Below are 21,032 nucleotides of genomic sequence, written 5' to 3'. Positions count from 1 at the left end.
ACTGAATTAATTATTCTAAATGAAGTGTTCAAAGTGTTACTAATTCCTTACTGCTCCTGGAACAACTGGGAACAACAATCCTGGAGCATCCTAGGACATATTTGCTTTTTCCACAGCTGTGCCATGCTGTGAGCTCACATCTCTTGATCAACTAGTAATATAGAGGTATGTTCTCCTCCTCAGTTATTTCTAATAAGTCCACAATTTACAGCAGAATTACATCTTACTGGCTCCAAATGACCTTTCATTGTCGACTGCTTAGAGTGTAATCCTATTTCTATTATTAAGGTTCAAACAGCCTTTCTGAATGACATTCCTAGGTTCCTCCTTCTCCCATTCAACCCATCCATTGCCCTCTCCTCACAGTGATATTATCATAAAATTTACTTGGCACTAAACAATTATTTATGTCATCTACTGCCTTTTATATTACAATTTTACCCAATTACCAAATATTAAAGTCATTACAAAATGTTAGTTCTTGTTCTCTGGTAACTTGAATTGCAAATTAAATTATTAACTCTTAATTATCTCTCAGTATCAAATGGTCCTGGTCCTCACCCAATAAACTTACCCTTGTAACGAAACAGATGTTAGCTTTCTCTGAGAGTACCTATCTTAGTTATTTTATTAAAAATATTGATTTCATCTCTTTTATGATAATACTGATGGGAGTTAGAGGCTGAGTGCATTTTTTGGAAACATACCAGTTACACCATAAAGGAAATGGTCAGTATTACCAAAAACACTGAAGATCTTATTTCTTGCTGCAAACAAAAATTTAAGGATAATGAATAGCAATGATTTTAGTGTTCCTTGAGGCATGTTGTGAATTCTTGCAATAAGATAGCAGAGAGCAAACATAACCAGTACAGTATTGAGCAAATACAAATATTCTGAAATATTAAAAATTGATATTTCTTAGCTGAGACAAATGAGTTCTGATATCTCTGTGTAATCTAAAGACATTTATTTTGCTTCACCCAAAATTGTTCAACTAAGTCAAGGCAAGGACACGTCAGCTTGTCAGCTTTACCACAGCTGTCATTTCCACCCCCCCACCCCGCTTTAACAGTCAAGAAGTTAAAGAAAAAATCTATAGGGACAGGCTGTTCATTAATTGTGCACACAAGCACACATATAAATCCCTTTAAAGAATATTAGCCTTAAAAGTAAACTTTGTCACCCAAAATTGTTGGATCCCAAAATATAATATATGCAGAGAGAGATTTGAGTGGTCTTTGCAAAAAGCCATGGGCTAAGAAAGCTGGGGTAAGAACCTCAGTTTAAGAAGTAAATGAGATACCATCAGTGTGGAGCGTCCTGCTCAAGCCAGAGTCCACACCCTGATCTCATCAAACCTGTGCAGAAGACCTATTGTGCTTTATCTCTCCCTTTGTGTTTCCTGGATCCTGTGCATTCTGTAAACCCGAATACCTTTTTTCCCCTTGTAATTCCCCCAAGATAAAATGGGTTTTCCCCTATGATGTATGTGTTAAAACCTCAGATTTGTTAACCTGGGTTTTCCCCTTTTACTTCATCCCTGTAAAAGCCCCTAGTTGTAATAGAATGAATATGCAAACCCCCTGTTGAATATGTAGATCCTAAACCCTTTAAATATGAACTTATGAGTCCAATAAAGGATTCCAGTTTCTTGCCCCCAAGCTGGGATCATCTTAGCTTATTGACCTCCAGATAAAATGGCTCATGAAGTATGCAACAATAATTATTCATCAGACATATCATGTCAATGGCTGATGACTTAAGTCTATTCATTTAAAAATAAATTGACATTAACACACACTAAACACAGGGGAAATTAACTTTCTGTAGTACTGTTTTTGTTGTCACATGACCCTACAGAGTCATTGCCCTGTAGGCCTTAAAAATGGGTATTTCCACCTTTGTCTTCAGCTTTCTATCCTGTTTGACAGAAAAACAAACTGATAAACTAATTCATATACTGGATATGCTGGATAAGAACATTTGTAGGCCACAAACTTAATTTCCCTACAGTTCTCTGGTAATCTGTAAGATTTCTACATTTCTCTGACACTTTGAGCTCATTTGTGATCAATTCTGATCTTTGAGGAATACTTTGAAATCAGTTCCAAGTTATTTAAATGCTTATACTTTAAAAATATATCCCATCAAACCAGATTTATCTCGCTGTACCAAGGCAACCTTTTGTTTCTGAGCATATCAATACATATCATTGTTAATATAAGCGTTTGGTCAGCACAGAATTTATGTGCTATTCGTGGGGGGTAAATGTGGTGGCCCAAATACAACATAAGTATGTCCGAGTGTGTATTTGCAGTCATGTCTTAACCTTCATCAAGGAATTTTGCCAAAACAGACTCACCTTCCAATCAAAGGTCTGATCAACTGTTGAATGCATAGCCATCCCTGCAGCCTTGTTTTAGCCATTACTAGTGGATCGGGACATCTTTCTACTTCAATATAATACCCTGTTTCATTTCAGGGAATGAAAATCAAAACTCATATTTGTTGCTACCTAAATAGTACACCAGATTTCTCAAGAGTCCTTACAATAGAGGCATGCAAAATGCAGGACAAAACAACATCTGCTTTCCCTGCTTTACTTATTAATATTTTCAAGTTGGTTTTTGTAGGAACAAAACAATAAAAATGCATACATATATATATATATATATATATATACAAATCTCTCAAATATATACAGATATGTACTTTCATAAGCATTTAATGCAATACTCTCTACTCCTTAGAGTGGTTTATGCCTCTTTTGTTTTCCTTGCCTCTTTCTCAGTGCTTTAATGCAATCCTCAGTGTCTGAGCACCAGACTTCAAATGAGACAACTATTCAAAACATGCACAGACAAAATAAGTGGTTTCCTTAGTAATGGGGACTATGTGAAAGCCTCTGAATCAGCTCCTCCTCCAGTAAGTCATTATGTACATGATCCTTTTTACCCGAACTTACTGATGTAAATATAGTTTTATATTTAAAGATAAATAAGTAACGTGCACCCATGGTTTTTGGTAGTCAAATGACAGATGAAAGGGAAAATGTTTACTGCATTCTTAACTACATTGTTTGGACTTTAATCAGTAAGGATGTTGTATGTTCCAGTGGCCTTTCAATTAATTTTCTAGATCTGCAACTTGAAAAAAATAAAATTGTCAATTAAACTACTAAGAACTTCATTTTGGTACCCATTACAGTGCAATAGTTTAGTGTACTTGATTTAAACTATCATTAGGTAACTATATTCTGAACACACACTGCACTTATTCATGCTGTTTCTTGTCATCACCAAGATAAATTCATGCTATTGGTGGCATGGGAAAATAACTCTGATGCTTCTCCTAGCCTCAGAGTAAAAGTAAGTAAAAGCAGAATGACATTTTAGTTCTAATATTTAACTTAGTGACTCTAAAGTTTTCTAAATAGCCAATATAGCTCTTGTGCAAATAGTTATGAAAAGCACGTAATCTAGAATTGCTATTGTACTCCATCCACTTTTAATACTAAACCACAATAAAATGTAACAAAAATAGTCTGTTTAGTTTCATCAAAAAAGGAAAGAAATGCAGGTCCGAAGTTCTGCCCCTGAGAAACACATGGAGACTTGCCATATATATATGCCATATACTGTGACAAGTGTGACATTACCAGGGATAAATTAAGTGGCTAAATTTTAAAAAAATTGAGGACGTTTCCTCTCACTGATCATGTACTATTTGCCACACCACACAATGTCAACAGGAAAAGGATAAACCTGTTTCACATAAAACATCAGTTAATATTCCATGGAAAGGAAAATAGATATGAGCAAAGAAATTGAAAAAATCCTCTCTATAAGGACAAGAAGATCAAGACTTATCACCACCCATAAGAATTGCAACAAATCACCGCCAGGATGAAAATTCTAGGCCTTATATTCAAATCATTACTGAGACTGTTTTCTTCATCAACCTTAATTACAGATTAGCTCAAAGAGCCATGACACTAACAGATATATCCCATGCACATTCTAGGTCCCATGAATAACGAGCAGATCCTTAAGAAATCAACAAGACCATCTCAGTCCTAAAGATCTACTATTGAGAAGATCCCAGTAAGTCATAACTTAATTACTCGCTACAAAACCTGAGATGTCACCACTAGACATAAACTTACTGAAATGAAATGAATTTTTAAATGAAATATATACACTGAGATTGAAAATTGCTTTACAGATATTTCATCTACCCAATCCAGTTCCATATAAACATTCTCTAGCTGTTTTTCACTACTGCATCTTCATTAAGAGTCCCACGTGACATAGGGAGGCTGTGGTTGCTATGTGTGACTCATATGAAGACTTCCAGCCTTCAGCACATGCTGATATGGTGGGGATTATTGCCTATTAAAATAGGGTCGAGGATGAAAATTAGAAGAACTCAGATATCACTCTGTGTTGGATTCAGTAGATATAAAACATGTTAAGATTTTTCAGACCCTAAACCACTCCTGAGGAAGGCTGACTATAGCTCTGGGACCTATAATGAGGAAAGAGAATATAGCTCTTGCCTGGGATCTCGTACTTTCTGTTTTATAGAACACAGTTGCTAAATGAATAGGCAAATTTGCTGAACTATGCAAAATCTCCTTGATCACCAAGATGAGCTCATCACCTCTGCTTTCATCAACCCCATCACACACCTGATTGAATTTGCCTGTACTATAAGGCTCTTTTTACTATGCAGTTCCAGATTTTGCTAACTCATATGGCACCTAGAACCTACCTAGCTTTTAATAAAGTAAGTGGGGCTTTGGGTAGATGTGAAGTGTTCCTTATGTGACATTCTTTACAGATTCATGGCTTAGATTTATTTCGCTCTGCTTTAGGAAACTATGCTATCTTATCAACACTAACTCTTAGATCTGATAAAAGAAACTTGGTAGCAGGTTAAATAATCTGAGCATAACACTTTCCATTATGAAGAACAACTGTAGAAATTTGAATTCATTGTTGGCAACAAGCCTTTCATCTTCAAAAAAGACAAAAAATGAGCTAGAAATGTCGCTTTTGCTTATCATTGAAAAATGATTCAATTTTGGAGGGATACAAATTAATAAAAATTACTCCTTGTCTGTATTGAAGCATAACCCTTATAGGAAAATGTCAATAGTCTGGCCATAATATCTAAAAATGTGCATGACAATGTCAGATTGATGACATTGCACTGAAAATGCTGGCAGAATGGGGTTACATGAAGTGATGGCTCTTTTTTCTTTCTTCCAGGCAAATCACACAATGATAACTGGCTATTATTAATAAATCAATTAATAAGTTAACTGATGACACCAAAAAGCAGATTTCTTTGAATCTGAGCAATCCTGGACCTTCACTCAGAAAGGAATACCTCCTCACATCCCACATGGAAGATACACTAAGGGTGTGCTTTGCAGAACTGGTGAGAATTAATCTGTCAAACAAATACCAGCTCATGTCTTTTTTTAATCTAAGGGATACAAGAAGAAAGTGAGAAAAGCCACCACTGAACCCTCCTTCTTTTAGGCATGGTGCCTCAGAAACCAGGATAGGGACACGTGTAGTCATAAGTGATAAAGCTACTCAAAAAGTGTTGTTTCTTTTACACATGGGAATAATCTGTTTGGATACACACTTAAATTTCTTAATTGCCAATTTCTGACATAAAGCGCGTCATCTAAGAATTTAAATCAAATAGTTGTGGGTTTTTTATTTTAACTGTATAGTATTTATTACAGTCCTTAATTACATTTGCTGCATTCTAAATGCAGCTGTGGTCTCAGAGCCTAAAAACACTAGAAATGGTCACAGTTAATACCCTGAACCACAACAAGCCTACAGGTCACAGCATCAAGCCTGACAGAGTTCAAGAAGCATTTGGATGATACTCTCAGGCACATGGTGTGACTCTTGGGGATGGTCCTGTGCAGGGCTAAGAGTTGGACTCCATGATCCTTGTGGGTCCCTTCCAACTCAGCATATTCTGTGATATTAAGGCCCAAGGATGCTCCACCTTTCTATGTAAAGAAAAAAGGCGAAAAGTTTTGAAATCCTCTTCAAATTTTGAGAAAAATGCAAACACAGAACCACTGTATTTTAATAACTAAGGTTTTTATGCAGTGTTTATTGTCCATTACAAACAACTAATTAATTAGTTTATTTCATGTGCACTCAGTAATCAGATAAAATGCATGCTAAATAAATGGCAGGAGTTAGTCTACATTAATTTCATCATCTCTCTATCAGTCTGAGAGAATTTTTTTATATCCTGTAACCTATTAAGCTTATATATATGATTCTGATAAAATAGATTACATTGTTATTTTAAAACCACCAAGTACCATAGTGAAATCAGCAGGAAAATAGTTTAATGAACTTTAATAATCATAATTGTATTGGTTAGAATGGATACTTTTCTCCTGCAGACAGTTTGGAAAAAAAATTACTCTTTTGCATTACCTAAATTACAAAATTCAATTATTTCCCTTTTTTGTATGAAACATAACTTTATTATCATATAATAACATTTTAACTAATATGTAAATGTATGCCTATCAAGGAGGCACTTTGTGTATATAGTCTATCATAAGAACTTACTTTCTTCATGCAAGTATACTTTAGCTGACTTAATTATCTAGCCCTCTAATTACACAGTCCGTACCAATCAACCAAAATGAAGCACTTCTGTAATCTTAATTTCACATGTCAAATCATTGAATATATTTTTGCATGATTCTCACGTTAATTAGAAAGCCAGATTTTGAATGAATGACAGTGAGTACGTGAGGCAGTTAGGGGCAAAACCCAAGAAAGCTTTCATGTAAGGGCAATGCTACTCCCCACCTATTCCCTTTCCCCCAGATCTTCTGTTTCTCCACTGGCTAAGAGAAATGGTATTTATTTGACTTTAACAGAACACTTTTGTATTTTCAACTTTTCCTAAAATTTTGGAAATTTTCTTTTCTCTTACTCCAACCATTATCCCACCTGTAGCACAGGCTAATACCTTTTGGCGGGATAGATAGGACATGGCTGAGATCACAAAGGATTACCAGTTTTCTTGTGGGGGCTAGCATGGCAAGAAGTCTTACTTTTCTGGCTTTGGGTTGTGCTTACTTAACACATCCTGAGCATTATCCCATCCGACACAGGTTGTGCAGCAGGGAAGGATCATAGGTTCACTTTGGGAAGTTTACAGGGGGTTGTATGTGCAGCTCATGGTGGTGAACATTACATACTAACAGAGGCCCCGTTTTGTGGGAGCAAAGGAGAAACAAGGTTTCACCAATGAGCCCTGAGGCTACAGAAAGGTGACATGACATGTTTCTGACTTGAGGGGTTCCCTATCCCAAACTAAGGCAAGAAGACCTGAAAGGTGGGTTAGCCCCAATTTTTTCTTATAAATCTTTAATTCACATTAGAAAAAAATGGAATGCCCATAATAAGAGAATGGGAGAATATCAAAGGGCCACTTGGCTACTTACCCTCATCTAGAGTAGGTCACATATTTGCACACACCTGTCACTTAAATGCTATTATTTCAATTGTCAGGCAGTCCTACTCAGTTGTATGAGTGAAAAATGAATGGCACACATCTTTAAAAAAACTTAAACCTTTGTTCACTGTACTTAGTTTAAATGTAGTATTTCAAAATTCTTGGCAGAAGGAAAATGCTGCTTTATTACAGAAACAGTGTAAATACCAGTGAGTCTAATAGGAGTGGTTTTGCTCTAACCAGTTATAACAACCTGAAATTTATTCAGGAAGTTGGCATTAATTTAATTCACTTTCCATAATAATTGTTTTCATGAAGAGTAAAATAATTTTCTTACAGAATAAAACTGAAAACAATGCAGTCCCAAGGTCTCAGACTCAAAGTGAATCGAGATGAAATGTAGTATTCATAAAATAGCAACCATATTATAATAGAATTCTGTTGCTATTGCTGTTGCAAAAAGTACTCTAATTTACACCATTTGCTAATCTTCACAAATTTTTCTTATTATTAATAGACAGAACTGTAAGCCTTTCTTCAAAGTAGATGAGTGTGAAATGAGAACCACATCTCACTTCAGTCCACTAGAGGGTGGCCTGCCTCGGTCAGGGCTGTGGGACTGAATTCACACAAGAGATCCAACATTTTCTTTTTTTTGACCTGTTGATAACCAATTCTTTGTTCTTCATTATTGTTCATCTTCTATTATAACGTAATTTCATTTATATAAATAGTATTTATAATTAAAAAAATCTCAACCTTTTCCTAACAATATCTATCTCATTTATTGTTTTGTATATCTGGAAGAAGGGATGATGATAATCACAAATTATTTTACAATTTTTAAAACCTTCATAGTTTGTATACTCTTTGTTCATGGACACAGAAAATGTGGAAAAAATGAATTCTTCACCAAAGAGCATGGCATAGAGAAAGAAGGAAGAAAGGGAAGAACAGATCTGTGCAGCCTATTGTTTATATAATTGGATGGCCATAAAAGAGAGACTCAAGTGGACAGAGACTGAAAGTAACTGACTTTATTTAACCAACTCCTTTCTCAGTTTGTTCTGAATTTTTATTCCTCGGGAAGATGTATTATTGCTTTTATTTTCTACTCATAAATACAGGCAGCAAAATGTAATATTTGACAAATTTTTGAAAGGGTGTAGTCTGTAAAATCTTTTCCTGTCTTACGCTTAAAAAAAGCACCAAAACTGGCAGTGAAGCACAGCATATTTTTCCTGAGTGGTTTCAACATACAGTGTCTTCTGAACTACGGCAGCCTTTGCAGAACTTCAGTGACCTCTAATAAGTTGTTCTGAGTACAGATAACACCATTTAAAAAAAAAAAAAAAAAAAAAAAAAAAAAAGGGAAAAAAAAAAAAAAAAAAAAAACCAAAACCAAACAAAGTGGGAGGGGGGGAGGGAAGGAAATTTGGACCTCCCAATCTGTTCTGTACAAACACAAAGCATGCCCTGTAGCTCCCACAAATCGGAAGAGATATCTGGAAGCGTGCACAGGCTGGTTTCGTGTATTCGTATCCGAAGCAGCAGTGTCACGTCTCAGACAGCTTCCCACGGCCATCCCGGCTGGCGCAGCCGCGCGTATTACGCGGCATCTGGGCACGGCGGAGCATCGGCTCCTCTCTGGGGAGGGGAAGGGGCTCAGTTATTAATGACCGCTGACAGGCAGCACCATGTCAGTGTGACAATCGAGCGGCTGAACGATGCACCACTAACCACCACGGAAACAAGGAGAAATAAGAGCAGCTAGTGAGCATCTCTCTTCCCCCACACACTTTCTCTCTCCACTGGATTGCGAGCCTCAGAGAGCCAGGCAGCAACAGCGCTCTGGCAAAGGCAAGGCATCTCAGCTGGCAGCACAGAGTGTCTCTCATTTTGTAGGATATCAATAGATACATCTTTGTATTATATAGACCGCTAGACAGCGATTCACACCCATACATACATGTATGCACATCTATTCAGACTCTGGCATTAATACAAGTACGTGGCTACCTGAACTAAGGATTCCAAATTACTGAGATGCAAGAACTCCTCCAGCTCTGAAACTATTCCTATTATAGGGTAAGTTTCTCTTTATTTTCAATTTTACCCTGACTTTTATCTTAACTTGTGGACTCTTTCTCCTTTCTTCTTTTTGTAAAGTTATTTTATTTGCATATTTTCACATTTTAATTTCTGAACAGAAATGCAAATGCAATTTGCTTTCTATGTCAGAGATAATCTAAATATAATTGCAGTAGTATCAGATTAGTGCATTTGTTAGCTTGAAATAAATAAAACAAGACACAGGACAGCCTCCTTTCTTCTCTTCAGTGCTAGAATTAGGGGAAATGCTGTTTATGTCAGGACCTAAAAACCACTGAGGAGTGAGGCTGAATGAGCATATCACAAACAGTTATTGAATTTCTGCCAGGCTACATCTTAAGGATTGTCGCAAATGACTTCGCTTGAAAACATCCCCTTTCCAGTCAGAAGGGACAGTGTGAATGTCTGATTACTGATGCAGCTGGAACAGACCGTAAGGTAAAAAGGATCACATTAAGCAGAAGAGTTCTAATCTTCTTTGGTAATTAACAGGATCTCAGCAGGGTGCCTCTAAAGTATATTTACACGTAAGAACACTGTTCAGATGCATCAGTACAAAAGCTGTGCCTGGTGTAGTATAGAAAGGCTCAGAATTATTTGTCTTTGCTTTCCATGTCTTTGTTTTCACATGTCTAGCTGGAGTTTTTGCCCAGCACTGCTGCTGAGAAAGAGAACCAAACACAGGGGCATAGAGGAGGAAGAAAATACAGGGGGCTAGAAAAAAAATCAGTGATTTTCTATTTAGCCAATTTAATCAACATAAAATTTCATGCTAGCACTACTGTTGCCTAATGTTTTTATGCGTGTGTATGTCATTTCTTTTATGCAGTACAAGAGTACCTTAGTATCCCTTCAGATAAAAAACACATTCAGTAAAGTACATCAGCATGGATCTGAGATTCATGCATCAGTGAAAGAGAGATATATTACTTTACACCATAAAAAAAGACAGGTTAGCTATCTAATGCATGCTTCAAAGTGAAAAAATACAGCCTGCATCTTCCTGTATGCTTTTGTTTGCTTTTTAGAGCACTATATCTGTACTAAAACTACCTCAGTATATAGAGTATTTCTCCCACCTCTTTTTCTCCCTCAGCCCCCTCACTCCTGTACAGTCTGGAAAACATCATATAGAATTTGTTCCTTTGCAGCAAAGCAATTATTTGCTTGAAATTTTAGAGTTACTGTGTTTTGAGAAACTAACATTGTGAAACAACCATCAACAGATAGTCCACTAGCTTTAAGTCTGCCACCTTTCCAAAAATGTCAGGCGATGGGTAGCTTAACAATATGTTTGGTAAGAAGTCAATTAATTCAGGTGACCTTTGTAAATGGTGACAATAAAGCAGCTCTGACAATGTGCCACAGCATTCGGCATTCCCTCTGGAAAATGAATGAGCTTAAGAAGAGGTTTTCTTTTCAGAGTACAAAATGAAAGGTATGGAAGCATTAGCTCCTGCTATTGGCAAGCTTGCTTCTTCTATTTCAGATTGGTCTATGGAATCTGTTTAAAGCAAACTGGCTTATTTTATATGAAACACTATCTCTGGTCTAATTAAGTATCCCAGTTTCATTCACGTTACATGTGCATTTTAGTTGTTAAAACAAGAATTTCAAGCTCCTGGATTGCATTTTTACAGAATGTGCTATACAATATATAGAGAAAACCTGATTCTGATCTCTTCATGCTATGTGCAAAGGACTACTCAGAGGAAACTTTTTCTACACACCATGGTACCTGCTCAGCTTTTCTGAATCTTTATCCTTACTCATTTTAAATGTAAAAAACAAGTAAATATGAGTAATTTTACACTAATACATATTGGGTTTTGCCACATATACTCTAGTGTGTTACTTTAAAATATTACATAGATATGCCAAAGAGTTTCAGAAAAATGTGGCCATTTCAATCATACATGTACAGAGAAAATATGCTGTAGATGCAGTGTCTCAGGACACAGCAAAGACATTCTTAAAATGTATAGTGACTGTATTTTGGTTAATACTCCCTCAAAGCTCCTGTAATAATGTTGTAGTGTCAGACAACGACTGGCTGATGTTGTTATGGTAACCCCCAAAGTCCCGCCTCTCAGGGTGGCAGCTCTGAGCATGACATCAGAGCATGCCTGTTTGGAGTACCCTGAAGTGGGGGAGTATTTCATTTTTGCACCACAATTATACCAGATCAACTAGGCAATGTTGCTAACGTGTATTGCAGATCAAAAATATTGTGTATAATCTTTGCTAATTGATCAAGATTGAGCAGCTTATGAAAATACTCAAGTCCTGCAAATCACTTGTGATCACTTGTCCCTTTACACTAGGGAGCAAAATTGTTTGCAAGTGAGAGCAAACCATTTAGCAGTGTTGGAGCCACTTGCTTTGACTCTCACCTCTAACCTTTATTATATTAGTAATTATTCTACAAGCAACCCAAGAGCTTTGCTCCTTAGCGACAATCACTCTAACTAAAGGTAGGCTGGTATTTAATAGCCAAGTTTTAGAGCATCAAAACAATAGAAAAAAGTGGTAGAAAGCAAAGAGTTTTTCAAGACAAGCTCCATCTAACTTCTGAAAGAAAAGTCACCACAGAGAAAAACAAAACCTTTTTGCACTATAGATACATCAACATTTTAGTTAATTGATATATCCTTTGTTCAGATAGTACCATTGAAAGTTAAAGGAAAACAAAACTCTTGAGAGAGATATTGTCAGAAACTATCTTAACAAACCCTTCCATGTCAAATTACACAAACTCTAATTAATATCAAGTAGCAAAAACTGACAGTGAAAAACTAATTTCACATGTAGCGCTCAAGGAACTATTTTCTGAAGACCAAAGAATGGATAATTTCTAAAGTTTTTCTGAAGATCAAAATTCAGACAGCTTGTAAAAACTTTTTTTAACAGAAAAAGCCTTCTACAAGCCTTCATACTACTTTTAAAAGAATATTAATTCTCATTCTAACACCACAACAAGGAATTAAAATCCTTTACTGAAAGGAAAATGCCAGTAGAATTTGAGAAGAAACAGTAGTGACAGATGTCATTAGAAAGGTCATTAAACACATTAGTATTAAGAGAAAAATCAATACTTCTCATTATAACTGTAATGTAACTGTAAAAAGGAGTTACTGTACCTTTTACTTATTCAACTGACTAGTCCACAAACTTTTAAAAGCTGTTATTGGGAAATGGCATAGTTCATAAAGAACTTATTTAAACAAACAGTATGACCTTCAGTATTATACATAAAATCTATAAATTATTTCATCAATGTTTCCACAGTAAATTGATATCCTCAGCTGACCTGAACTGATAAAAGTTTATATCCAACATGGATGTCAGTAACATAATTCCACTTTGGTTTCTTTGTGGAGCAGCTGAATGTGACACCTGGTGAGAAAGAACATTTCCATGAGGGCAAAATACAAATTATTTTCACAAATTTCCTTGATCCACTTACCCTCTCCCAATAGGATTTCCTATTATTTATACCTGGAAGATAGTGCTGTATAATCAATTAACCATAATACAAGCTACAGACATGCTCTCACCCCTAGCACTCCCAAACCTGTTACTGGTTTTCTGCAAAGCAAAAACAAATGCGGACATTGAAATGAAGGGAACTATTAATTTTATAAACACAAATTTATACAGTATATCCTTGAAACAATTATCCTTCATTTAGAAATATTTCTTTTTAACAAAAGATTTCTCTCAATACAACTCTCCCTCTTTCATCTTGGCCACAAGCAGCAACACTCTAATTCAAAGAAAATAAGATCTCTATTCCCATTATTTCTATTCAGTTGACGAATTTCTGGTATTCATTAAAATATCTACCCCAAATTTAATGATAGTTTAACTCTACTGACCTCTGTATTATAGCAGAAAAGAATTTTTGCCTCTCTTCTGCTCTCAACTCCCACAGACTCAGTCAAACTGGGAAATGCTTTTTGACAACATTGGCACAAAAGAAATCATTTAGCAGTTCTCCTTCCTGCATAAGCATCTGTATTTAGAGGTAAACACTGCAAAGCTGGATAAAATGCTACAGGGAATATTTTTTAAAATGTCTACTGATTATTAGTATTACCCCAAGAGTCTTTTACTAGAGGTTTCTTGTTATGCAAATAGCAACCAGTCTGCCAGGAAATACTTTGAAGTCTCTATAACATTTGGTATAAAAAAGGAAAAATTCTTAAGTTTAGCTGTACCAAAAATCCCTGGAAATCCAAATATCAGTATGAAAAAAAAAGAAAAAATATTTTTTATACAATTCTCTGTCTAGGGATTAGACCACTTCAGAAATCATCTACTGGATAAATTACAGAATAATAAACCAGAATAAACATGGGATAATAGAACAAACAACAAAGAGCAAAGTTGTGCATTGAGGCATTTTAAAAATCATTGTAGTATTCTATTCTATAGTATTCTGTTATACCATCATCCTGGATGAGAGAAGATGACTCTCCAAATAGTCATACAATACAATAGTCAGACATTACTAGGCCTCTTGTAGTGTGGTCTTGAGAGGTTAAAGGTAACCACATTGGTTACATTTGTCATCATGGTGTTAAAACAAAAAGTCATCCTTATTTGAGATTGCATGAGAAATATATCCCTGACTTGGGAGGCGTTTAAATAAGTGGAAATATGGAACTAGTTCCCTGAACAAGGATAAACACAAATGTCTTCTACTTCTCTTTTAGAATAGTAGCACATCTCTGCTGAAAACAGAGATATATAGTCACTATTTATATCATATTTATGTGATTTATTCTGTACCTAAAGACCTAATAAAATTTTTCATCCTGTCAGGAATACTTTTTATGTGAAAATAGAAACTTTTCTCAAAGATTTTAGCAAGTGTCATAGTAGCTGTAAATAGAAAGACTAGAGAGAGACATTTGTTTCTTCACCCCAAGCTCATTCCTGTTGCCAAGTTCTCTCAAGTCAATGAACTTCCTCTCCCCTCTGGTAAGCAGCTTTCTCTAGAAATCATGTGAAGCATCAGCAATTTCTGCAGATGACACTTAACAGTGAGTTAATTCACCAAAGTGCAGTACAGTGCAGTGCAGTGTTTCCACCAAAGTGCAAAATTACCTGCTGAGCTCCCCACATCAGCCATCTCCGTGTTCTATGCCACAGAAGGAGCAGAGAGGCAGGAGAACTTACCCTGGCCAAGGCTTACATTGGAGCTGAGCCTTCCAGAAAAGCCTCTTTTCTGTGTAACAACAGCTCCAAACCCACTTCACAATACTAAAATGCTCTCTTTTATGTGCCCCATACAGAAATCAGGCAGTGCTGTAAAAATTCTTCCTCGCTCGGCACTGCAAAAGGATGTTTCTGAAACAATACAATCAATTTATGAAGTACAATATTTTCTGTTATCAAATTCTAAACAAATAAAAAAAGCCTTTCAGTATGAAAAATAAAATTACAGTCAAGTGGTGCTTCATTACCACTGTAGCTTGAGGGACATTATCTGCACAACTCCTATTTAATATCACTTTATAACAAAACAGAATTACTTAGTTATCCTCTAAGCATAACATTAAAAGATCACCCTAGATATATTCAGTCTGTGACACCATTTTGAAGATATATGTCTTCTTACACAAGATACCCCATGTTAACTTTCAAAAAAGACAGCTGAGACTGTACAGCCTCTATTTCAGTGACACTCTCAGAATACAGTAATTTAACTACTTACTTCATTTTAATTTGTTTGATCAGTTAGTTGCTGGTAAGCCCAAATAAAGGGCTACAACTCAACAGTACTTGAGAGAAATGGAATGATTAATGATCATTATACCAGTTTATAGAGGTATCCTTATGAGGTAAGAGAAGACAAAATGAGGCAATTGCAAATATAATGATCTATTAAGCTAGAAATGTTTGTCTGAATAGCAATTTCATTCAGCATGTATAATTTAGGTGACATACTCTTCTGAATGTTGCTTTGATATAGATTATCCAGGCATCAGTATTGTGCCAGACAAACATATTTTCAGTCATTTCATTTTTACTGTGCAGTAAGAGACAAAAAGGATACTCAGCATGCTACTCCACGGTTAGACTCCAAACTCTAAGCTCCAAAAACACATAAGGAAAAGGAAGTACTTTGTCCTTCAAAAGCATCAGCCAAACCACTGAACCCTATCTTTCCTGGGCAGAAAGAAGAGCCAGTCAACCTGAGGAACTGCACAGAACTATTCCTATATTTTTGACTTGATGATTTGCATATTGGGACACACATTACACAAACACTACACTCACTCTGATAGGAAGCAATCACCTGGGATATTAGTGCACAGAGTCATTTTAATGCAAATAATTTACCTCTATATTTCAGTAGGGTTATCTATGAAACAGTTTGGGTTTAAACCTAAACTTGCTATGAAAAACCCATGGTTCAGAACAAGTCCTACTACACTTGGACCACATCCTCATCACTGCTCCATTTCAGTAGTAGTCAGGAGAGACAATGCATTTCTGTTCACATTAGTACAGATGTTTCCATGCCTCTAAAGAATAATAAAAACCAAATACCAGTTTTCATTCTGTAGCTGGTACACTTTCATTTTATAAAACACATTCTGTTACTGCTAACTACAATTAAAAAAAAGTGTATTAAAATAACTTTTAGATATAAATAAAATAAAATCTGATCAAGTACAAATCACACAAGATCTATAATTTTGCCAAAGATTCTAAAACATAAATTGCCTTCTCTTGTATCTCTAAAGCTCATGATAGTGTGTATTGCTGGTGATTTCTGACATGTTCAACCAGACTGGATCAAAACCATTGTGGGAGCCTCACTGAAATTGTTATCTTTTATTCCTTCTTGATTTTTTGCTAATTGTGTTTTTTTCCACTTTACCTTGTTTTAACAAATTTCTGTGTAAAAGTAACTATAAGATAAATATCAGTTGAAAACAAATAAATTAAACTATTACCATTAATATTTCCACATTTCTGAACAATTCAGAAACATTTCACAGTTAGTCCTTTGAGTGTGATTTTACTTCCATTTGTGGTAAATGGCCAAATTCACATTGACATCAACAGAAGCAGAAAGGATTTGTAAATGTTTTTTCTCTCTGTTTTTTGGTATTTTCATCATTTTTCTATCTAGAAACACATAATTCATGATGCTGGTTCATTTTCACTCATGCCATAAAGAAAAGACAAAAATAACTCCTTGACAACTTTTTTCCTTGTTAAGCATAATCCAAATTATTATATATGTTACAGTCCAGCATCTAAATGGAGATTCAAGACTTTCTGAAAACAGAATTTCCAATGATAGGAAATCTACCTAGACACTTACAAAAGACTTAAAATCACAGTCCATATTGCCTAGAAAAGTTGGCTAAGTTGTTTTTCAAGAACTACAGTCTGAGGCACACTGGAAACAAACCTAGTTTTCAATTTCTGGTCAAATAGAGTTTAATTAAGCAGAATTATACCAATCATTTGGGAATGATAGTGCATTCTGGTTTATCTGTATGAGGAAAGAGTAATATTCAGTATCAATAACAGCATATCACCAACCTTGATGACGAGAAGCAATCCTCTTCAATATTTAATATGCACCTTACCTTGAAATATAACTCATAGTCTCTAGAGCTATTTTTCAAAATGGAAACACATGGTTCTCACTGTAACTTTTTCCTCCTATTTCTATTTCACTTGTCTGTAGTAAATATTTTTCCATGAAGGACAACAGTGTTTACATTGCCATTTTATCATGTGTGAGTAAATAGATTATGTGTATATTGCTCTTAAGAGTTACTATAATTAATCCACTTAGGAAAAACTAATCAATAAATAAATAAAACCCAACTAAATTTACTCTTTTGTGTGTTTATTGATAAATGAATAAGGAAAGCAAAAAGTTTTGTCCAAAAAGCCTAGACATCAAAGATGTATTCCTGTTATTAGCAGCAGTAAAAATTTGTCTTAATTCTCCCAAATATTCAGAGGAGAGGCTTACTATAAAACTTTGGCTTTTTACACTTTAGTCATAACAGTGAACTCACAAATTGAAAATTTATTGCAAAAAAGTTTATGTTTTGTGTCCTATTTTCTCCAGTTCTAGTCTAGACCCATGTACCTTTCTCTTGTCCATTAATGTTACAGCTCTTGAAAAATAAAACAAAATACTGTGATCCTCTAACACTCAGATCTTCATGTTTGATGCAGAAATCCATTCTCTTCAGCCTATCAAAAAGATGTCTAACATCAGTTTTGCTATTCTTAAAAAATGCTCCATTTACCAGACAAAGTCAGTATGTCTGAAGAGTTCTGTTTCTGATCATTGCTGTCAGGGGAATAACATGGAAATGGGGGGGCGAACGCCAAACAAACTCCAAAATCAAAACAAAAAAGGAAAAACAAAACAAAACCAAAAAACAAACAAACAAAAAACAAACAAACAAAAAAAACAAAAACAAGAAACCAAACAAAAACCAAATGAACCAACCAAAAAACATAATTAATTTAGATATTTTGACCTCTGCTTTCAGGGTACTAGCCTAGATGTCTTTGATGTGGAGAGAAATAAAATATTTCCTACTATTTTTTTTTAAATTTTCTTTGAAAGAAATTGGCAAACTTTAGTGTCTTCATTAAAGGATATTAAAGACATTTTCATTTTTAATTGCAGTAGTGCTAGATTATTTGTTGCTTCATTTTAATTACAGAAATTTTAGTATTTATTCTTATAGGTTTCTATGATTTGGTATAATTTCTAAGTTTTATACCTATTATTACTCCTATTCCCTATTACATTTAGAAGCTATTCTATAACGTATTCCATTATTTATAAGGTCCACCAATTAATGTGTAATTTCATTGAAAAAGTATTGATTTAGATACAATAGAATGCATTCTCTTGAAACTATGTGTTTGGCTAGGAGTTCCAAAAGTGGAAGCCAATTTATATTTATGTACTTACATAAAAGAGCCTCCTTCAAATAAATTTTTCATTTTAAATTTGATGATTGCCAGTTCTCCCACTGCCTTCAGAGGCTAGTCTAGGCAATGCAGATACAGGTGCCTTTACTAGCCATTTAAATATTGTCTTTAGCAAGTATCACTTGACAGTAAACTATAACCAGAATAGATAAGTAAAATTACATACAATTTCAAAGATTTAAATGCTGAAATGTAAATTACCCATATAATAATGGCCAGTCTTCGCGAGCGAAGATTTTGGGAAGGGTCATTAACCCTTTGAGCCTGCGCAGTGGATTTTTTAGGTGAGACACAGCTTGCGCTGAACTGAGCCCACCCTTTAATCCTGAGGTTCATCTGCCGGGGCCAAGCAAACTTGGACAGTGGCAGTGAGGGTCTCAGAACATAGGTTTGTTTAGAGTGACCTTCTCTTAGATGGATTGCCTTACAGGGCTAACGAGCTCCATCTGCCCGGGGGGCCGGGAATCGAACCCGGGTCGCAGCGGTGAGAGTCCTGCACCCTAACCACTAGACCACTAGAGGCCCCAGTTATATTACCCATATATTGTCCAAATTATTACATACATTTAGGATCCCCGCCCTTTTTAGCTCAAGTAAAGGATATAGATCCACATACTTGGAGTTGGCATATTTTGAGGTCTTGGCCTTCTGTTCTCATAGAGAAATACTTTCTGTTTTTCAAGTGTTATCCTTCATCATTGTTCTGACACCCTCTCAGGTTTACCAAAAGTTCGCAGAAAGAAGCAAAAAACCCTCCATTTATCTTAGGTGAATGTGGATTAAAAGCAATCTTTACTTTGTTTTAAAATTGGTTTATATATCAGTTCTTCAAACAATATGTTGAGTTGGTATGTCATTATGTCAGCCCTAGCAATAACAAATATCCATAGAAAACATTAAAAAATGAAGAAACGTTGATTAAAAGTTTATATAAACACACACCATACATGCTTGACAAAAATGTGTCAGGGAAATGATAATAGTTATGTTGAGATTGTAGACTATCCATCTACAACTATTCACTGGCAGGCACACAAAAGTTGTGACATAAATCCACTATACTGCTATTTAATCATCCATGTAGAGGTTAGCCAAACTTTCAAAAAGCCTGAGTAAATTCTGTGGAAGTCATCTAGTCCATCATTAATTGCAATGCAGATATTTTAATAGAAACAATAAAAAGTAATCAATACTCATGGCTGAGGAAATTATCAATTCCATAAAAAGTAAATTTTCATTAGCATTGCTTAAAATAAATTTTGTCTGGCATGTCAAAGTACAGTATTGAATCCACCATGATCTCTGGAATGGTCAAAAGACAAGATTAATAAGTCCTGCATACGAAATAGTAAAAAACCCTTGAGTTTGATTTTTACCTTCCATGAGCTGGTTTGACATAACAGGCTGCTTTGAGTGGGAAGTTGGACTAGAGAGTTCCTGAGTCCCTTCCAATTTGACTGTCCCATGATGCTATGATCCTTTCAGTAGAAAGGCTTGCCCCTTTGCCACCATTGCCTTGGGTAAAGATCTACAGCACCACTGTCATCAGAGCCTGCTTAGATGTCTTGGTATGACTGCATCAGATGTTACTGGAGGTGAAGGGCACTGTTCAGTCTGTGTCTGAGCTAGTTGTATGGAGTTGAAAATTCTGAAAGGGCAGACAGTCTGCTAGACTGCTAAAGGAAATAAAACTCCATTTGGTCACGAGGGAATATTTGTTTTGCTGTTACCTACCAAGAGAAGGATAATTGGATTACATTCTAGCAGGATAGTAAAAATGGTTTAAATGTCCTACTAGCTTGTTTAAAAATTTTAAAATAAGACACTGTATTTATTCAGATAACAGAAAGTAACTGTTTTCTAGTAAGAGAGAAGAACCATTCCCTGAAACATTACCATCTTAATTTGTAATCTGTGTATTTCTGCTCAGCCAGGTATTCAGTGTTTTCTGCAGATCTGGTACTGAATATACAACAGTTTTATATACAGTTTTGAAAATACAGTGCTAGTAAACATGAATCAGAATAAGCATAGTAACCACTTCATATAAAGCATTAAATTTTGGCTTTCACCTCTTAGAGCGGTATTTTATTTCATGTAGTGAATATATATAAACTGTTTCGCACTTTACATGTTATAATCCTGCAATGAGTTTCATGAGAAGTGATTGTGCTGAGAAAACTTATCAGTTTGAAGTTATCATTTGTGCTGAGTTTCTCATAGTTATTTCTAATATCAAGATTCATCCAGTAACTACTTCTACCAGAGTAATTTAAGAAACACAAACTAGTCAATTAGAGTTCCCTAAAATTTAGAGTACTCTTTTACAGATGATTAAATGAACATCATTTTTAGTCCTAATCTTTGAAAAAAGACAGCAATGTGCAAAGGATGACAAACTAGAA

The 21,032-nt window shown here is 35.3% G+C and overlaps 2 protein-coding genes across 2 annotated transcripts in view; one reads left to right on the top strand and one right to left on the bottom strand.

Moving 5' to 3' along the window:
• Window positions 1-21,032, bottom strand: part of IMMP2L (inner mitochondrial membrane peptidase subunit 2) — a 421,899-nt gene that overhangs the window by 209,656 nt on the left and 191,211 nt on the right. The window lies entirely within an intron of this gene.
• The window catches only part of LRRN3 (leucine rich repeat neuronal 3), a 34,614-nt gene continuing 22,584 nt past the window's right edge, over window positions 9,003-21,032 (top strand). Inside the window, exon 1 of the mRNA XM_017817872.1 lies at window positions 9,003-9,609. The gene's annotated coding sequence lies outside the window, so the exon portion shown is untranslated. The remainder of the gene's footprint in view (window positions 9,610-21,032) is intronic.

Source organism: Lepidothrix coronata, unplaced genomic scaffold (assembly GCF_001604755.1).
Source record: "Lepidothrix coronata isolate B3197 unplaced genomic scaffold, Lepidothrix_coronata-1.0 Scaffold63, whole genome shotgun sequence".
NCBI lineage: Eukaryota > Metazoa > Chordata > Aves > Passeriformes > Pipridae > Lepidothrix > Lepidothrix coronata.
The sequence above is the reverse complement of the archived record's forward strand: the minus strand, read 5'-3'. Positions and strand labels throughout refer to the sequence as shown.